The sequence below is a fragment of the Miscanthus floridulus genome, chromosome 9 (assembly GCF_019320115.1).
Source record: "Miscanthus floridulus cultivar M001 chromosome 9, ASM1932011v1, whole genome shotgun sequence".
Taxonomy (NCBI): domain Eukaryota; kingdom Viridiplantae; phylum Streptophyta; class Magnoliopsida; order Poales; family Poaceae; genus Miscanthus; species Miscanthus floridulus.
Window position 1 is genome coordinate 80,232,829 of NC_089588.1, and position 5,664 is coordinate 80,238,492.

The window sequence follows — 5,664 nt, forward strand, 5'->3', positions numbered from 1 at the left end:
GTGGCGCGGGGCCGCGTGGCGGCGGGCGGAGCAGCGGAGGCCGTCACGCAGAAGCTGAGCAGGGCAGCGCGCAGGCCGGCTCCGGGCTCCGGTGGGCAGGCGTCGTAGGGCGCAGGCGGCAGCTGGGCCCGGCCGCAGGCAGCGCCCAAGCCAGCCTGGGGCTGGCAACAGCCGGTCAGACGTCCAAGAGACCATCCGCATCCGAGGGCTGGCCCCCTATCTGAAGGCGCAGGCGGGAGGGATACGTCCGATTCGCGATCTGTGGCCTCCGATTCGCAATCTGTGGCTTCTAATTCGCTTCATGGGTAAGTGATGTTTGCTCGTATCTTTGGTGCAGTGCGAGATCTGAGTTGAGCAGGATATTAGCACAATGATATTAGGTTTGATGGTCATACCTTTCATATCCTAACTGTAACTATCAGTAGTAACATTTGTATGTTTAGTAACTGAACATTTGTATGTCAAGTCTGATTGCGTTGGCACCAATTTTAAAACAGATCTAGTCTAGTGATTGATATGTGGATAGTTGAACTGAAAATAGGTGCAGTTGCATATATGTGCTTGGTAGTTCTGCATTGCTAAGCTATAGAATACATGTATTTTGTTGTCGATTTTGACAAGAGGTCTATCTGAATTTGTAATTTGAGGACAAAAAGAATTGTAGCATTTTTCATCATATTTACATTGACAAAAAATGTGCCAGGTATGCCTTGTTAGCTGCTAGGCTTTTGCTTGCATAGTTGCATCTGTTTAAAATTATGTTACACAGATTTTCATCTTGTTAAGTTGATAGTCTAGCATTGCATTTCAAGATTTAGACACAAGGAGGAGGCTTGAAAGCTGCAGTGGTCCATATGCAGAGTCATAGGCAACATTGGAACCCTCAATTGCCTTTTCAATTCGAGGTAAAGCTCTTCCAAAATGGCTGCGAGGCTAGACCATGCTGAGATAGATGGTGTGTGAGATGTATACTTACTATTCCATTGTTTATTAGTAGTTTTGTAACAGTGAGATGAGCAACCGTTGTACTACCCTGTGAAGCTAATCTGCTCGGTGTGACCTCAGTGTTAATCCTTGTTTCAAACTAGCAACACTGTTTCTTGCTTTCACAATGTGCTAATTGCTCAACACCTATTGCTTGCCTTAGGTTGCTTCTTGAACGGAAATTAGTGATATATACTGATATTATTTGATTAAAAAACAGAAGATGTGTGAGGGTGACTAATTGATGATAACATGTTGTCTCACATATTAAATAATAAATAAATAGATGCTAATCAGCATGTCGGCACAAGCAGCAGTCTGACCACTAGAAATGTTTGCACTTATTTCTGTTTGTAGGTTGGTGATTCCAGTGCCTTTAAGTGCCAGTAAGGATAAGACCTGTGAATTTATATGATGACTAGCAGTAATAACATTTGTATATTTAGTAAAAAGTTAATATTTCTATGTCATGTCTGGTTGTGTTAGAATTAAATTAAAAAGAGATCTAGTGAGATTGATATGTGGTTCGTAGTAGAATTGAAAATACAGTTGCGTATATGTTGCTTGCATCTAAAAATTCAGACCATGCATTAGCAGTTACTCTGTCTTTGAGGTAAAGAATGTGTCATGCTCAAATGGTAGCAGCAGCTTATTCAAATTGTAGCAGCTAGGGGCAGCACTTATTAATTCTTTAACCCAAACAAAATCATTACATTGATATGGTTGGTGTAATTCAATTTTTGGACAAATGGATTATACGTTTATGACTGCTGTTATCTCTTTCTATTGGTTGTATGTCTTTCTCTAAAATAAAATGGTTTATATGCTTCTACAAATTGAAACAATGTCTTATTTCTTAGCAATAATTTGGATATTTTTGTGAAAGCGCTGGCTAGTATAGCACCTCATGTATGTTACTAGTTTGGTACATGTCAAACTGCCTGTTAAAACCATTAGTTTTGTTTGGTTAATTCTTTGTTCTATTTTCTCATGTAGGTATGCAACCAGCAAATCTACGACTTAGGCCAAAAGATAGTGTGGTGGAGGGCTCGATACAGGAGTTAGTAATACCCCAACCACTTTGGAAACTTCATATAAGGATGAATGACAAATGCACTTGTAATATTCGTATGGATATTTTAACGTCAATATAATGGTTGGGGACCATAATAAAATGTCTATATGCATGTCATCATGTGTCAATTGAATATAGTGACTAGAATATTAGAATATATATTGATTGTTGTGATTTTTTTTATTGCTAGGATAGATTTTCTTGGGGGTTGGCCCTCAAGGAAATTAGAATTAACTTTGTGGTTGATGATAGTCAAGGAAAACTATAATTTCGTTCGAGGTGAAGGGCAGCCAAGGAAACAACAATTACCTTGGCGATTTAAAGTGTTTCCTCGGAGGTTGTCTACTCTCGAGAAAATTAATTTACTTGGCTGCTGTCGACCTTCAAGAAAACCAGTTTCCGGTTGCAATATTTTCTTGGCCCTTTGGCAAATTAAGTCTGGCCGTAGTTTCCTTGCCTGCTAGCCTCCAAGAAAATCATCTTTGAGTGTTAAAACCGCCGAGAAAACTATTTTCCCTTATCTTCTACTCCCTTCGTCCTTAAATGTTAGTCGCCATGATTTGCATGCCGATAACTTTGATTTAATTTATAGAAAATACGTGTAATATTTTATCTCTAAATAAATTTATTAAAAAACTAGATTCAAATATCTATCCAATGATACTAATTATGTATCATAAATATTAATATTTTCTAATATATATTTAGTCAAAGTTGTTTCTCGAAAAACGAAAATGACAGACATTTAGGGACGGAGGGAGTATTCTTGAATGCGTTTGCTTGATGGTTTGCAGTGAAGGATCATTTCCTTGGCGGTTTAACCCTTGTCTTTGATGGTTTTTGGCACTCAAGGCAAGTTGGGATTGTGGTAGTGCCTGCTCGGTTGTGTTTTTTTTTTGTTCTGTCGAAACTCGAAAAGGCTGCGGCTGTTATCTATTTGGCCTAACGTACTGTAGATCCATTGCTTGGTTGCAGCAGCAGCATGGGCGCAGCCAGTGGTACCTTAACGGTGATTTTAGTGTGTAAAATGGTTGCATCTTGTTGTCTCCCTGCCGTTTGGTCGATTGACCATATGAACGACACTTTGCGTGATCAGTTTTAAAATTTGTAAGAAAACACGTCATTTAGTGATGGATCGTGTCTCTCTCAACAATCATGAGGCACACAACAAGAAAACACAACAGAACAATTGTGGGAACTATTATTTCTTTCTTTCGCCTGAATATCAAAATGCCATGACTACAATAATGAAGAGCTCCCCAACCCCAACCCCCCACCACACACACAAGAGAACGATTCTGAGAACAATTCTTACATTACTGGGCCGCGGCCGCCTGGACTTCTTGTTATCGCTGCCGCCACCATCCTGGCACCCGTCGCTGCTGCAGCTCGTCGTGATTGGTACCTCGCCGACAAGGAGAAGATGGATGGGTTATTACAGGTGCGAAAAGGTAGGGGAAAGGATAAGGCGAGGGTATTTTGGTCTTTTCACGTGGGCATGTTTTTGTTTTCTTTTTTTATGACTCTTTAATCAGCTGAGACCTAATGGTGTCACATAATAGGGGTAAACGACACTTTGTTTAAAAGTCACACGGGCAAAACATCACAAATTTTAAAAGTAGAGTCAAATCACCATTGCATTCCAAAATGCAGCACAAACACCGACTTCCCAATTACAAATTTTATTGCACATGATTCAATATAACAGTCTGAAATTTTGCTGCATTCTTAGTGCAAACAAAACCGAAGAGATGTTTCACAAATTCTTATAAAATTGTATATTTTATGATTTATTATAAATCCTCATCATTTTGTTTGCTGAAGTTCTTGGTTTCCCTCTCATTTTTTGTTCTCAGAAGCCAAATCTATCGGGTTAGGCTATCTCCAACAACAACACTCAAAATACAAGACATATTCGTCCTTTAGCTAGCGCTACAGACAAAAGGTTCAATACCTATTCAACATCTTCTCTAATAACAAGACCCAAAAGAGAATTCTTTCTGCAAATGAGTTTTCAGAAGAGTGGATGTCCATATTTGGGTTGTGCCTCTCAACCAACCCAAAAATAGGTCTCCCGTATAGATATTCTGTTGGAGGCTGATTTTAGATCTCTTGCTATCTATTTTAGATTTTGATGCCGTTCCTCAAATTGGAGACAGTCTTATGAAAACCGTACGTTTTGCCTCCTCCTCTCCCTTCTCTACATCCACAAAATCATGAGGCTTTTACATGTATGCCATTAAAAAAGTTTGTAATTATATATAAGCCATTAAAAAAATTGACCGCACACGAGTGCCATCGTTCTGAACTTCTTTGCTCTCCAAGCCATTCCGTCGGAGTTCCGTTCGTTTTTCACCGTTTGAAGTCCTGACAAGTGGGTCCGGTCAGTCAAAACGTCCATAATACCCCTCTCATCCCTATCCTCTCTCTCTCAAACTCTCTCTCTTCTCGTTCTTCTTGGCCGCGGCGTCCAGCGTGCTCTTGGGAGACACCCGCCATTCCGCCGCAGCAGCCGCCCCCTCCGCCTTGACGCCGCCACAGCCAGCTGCTGACACCAGCAGGAACGGGTGCTCCAAGAGCTGTGTCGCCGTGCACCGGTCGCGCGGGTTCCTCGCGAAGCAGCAGCAGGCCAGGAAGTCCTTGGCCTCAGTGGACATCCACGCGGGCACCTCCGGCACGGCGTCGGTGTACCCGATCCGGTGCACGGCCGCGGGGAGGCTGTCCACCACGTCGCTCCACGGCACGCGGCCCGTGGCCATCTCGACGATGGTGCAGCCTAGCTCCCAAATGTCGGCAGTGGGGCCCTGCTCCTCCTTGCGAGCCACCTCGGGCGCCATGAACGCCGGCGTGCCGCCGATGATGGTGGGGCACGCGGAGGCGGAGCCGGAGCTACCCACGCCCTGGCGCACCCAAAGTCCGCGAGCTTGGCGCAGTCGTTGGCGCCGACCACGACGTTCCGCGCCTTACGTCCCCGTGCACGAGCGACCGCACGTGGAGGTACGCCAGGCCCCGCACCACATCCGCAGCGTACACAGCCACCGCGCACTCGTCGTCGCCGAGGCGCCCGCCGCCATTGCTCCGAGCCGCCACGTCCGTGAGCGAGCCCCCCGGCGCGAACTTGAGGAGCAGCTGGCAGCCCCCATCGGGCGCGGCGCGGACGCCTAGGCAGGGGACGATGTGCGGGGACTGGAGCGCAGACAGGATGCCTCCCTCGCGCCGTAGGTGCTCTGCCGCCGCCGTCCCCGCGAGCGCGGACTTGACCGCGAAGAGCGCGCCCGAGGCTTCGTCGGCGGCGAGCGACACCACCGCGCCCGACGCGCCGTGGCCGAGCATGCGGACATGCGTCCACCGGCCGCTGATGACCGCTGCTGTTGCCATGGTGCTCCTCTGCTTTCTGCTTATCTCCTCCTGTTTTCTCAGCGCTCGTTTGTTCGAATCAGTTGGCTCGCTTCGGTCGAATTTTTGGTTTTGTGCGATTTGCTGCCAAAGGTGGGAGACATGGATGAGAGAGAGAGAGAGAGAGATTGAGAGAGAGAGGATAGGGATGAGTGGGGTATTATGGACGTTTTGACTGACCGGACCCACTTGTCAGGTCTTCAAACGGT

The 5,664-nt window shown here is 45.4% G+C and overlaps 1 long non-coding RNA gene and 1 pseudogene across 1 annotated transcript; one reads left to right on the forward strand and one right to left on the reverse strand.

The window, feature by feature from the left end:
- Nucleotides 1–2,074, forward strand: LOC136482232 (uncharacterized). Its single transcript, XR_010765010.1, has 3 exons — nucleotides 1–305; nucleotides 813–905; nucleotides 1,981–2,074. It is a non-coding gene; the product is annotated as an uncharacterized lncRNA (long non-coding RNA).
- Nucleotides 2,075–4,476: 2,402 nt separating this feature from the next.
- LOC136480143 (mitogen-activated protein kinase kinase kinase 17-like) lies at nucleotides 4,477–5,437 on the reverse strand (annotated as a pseudogene).
- Between the last annotated feature and the right edge of the window lie 227 nt (nucleotides 5,438–5,664).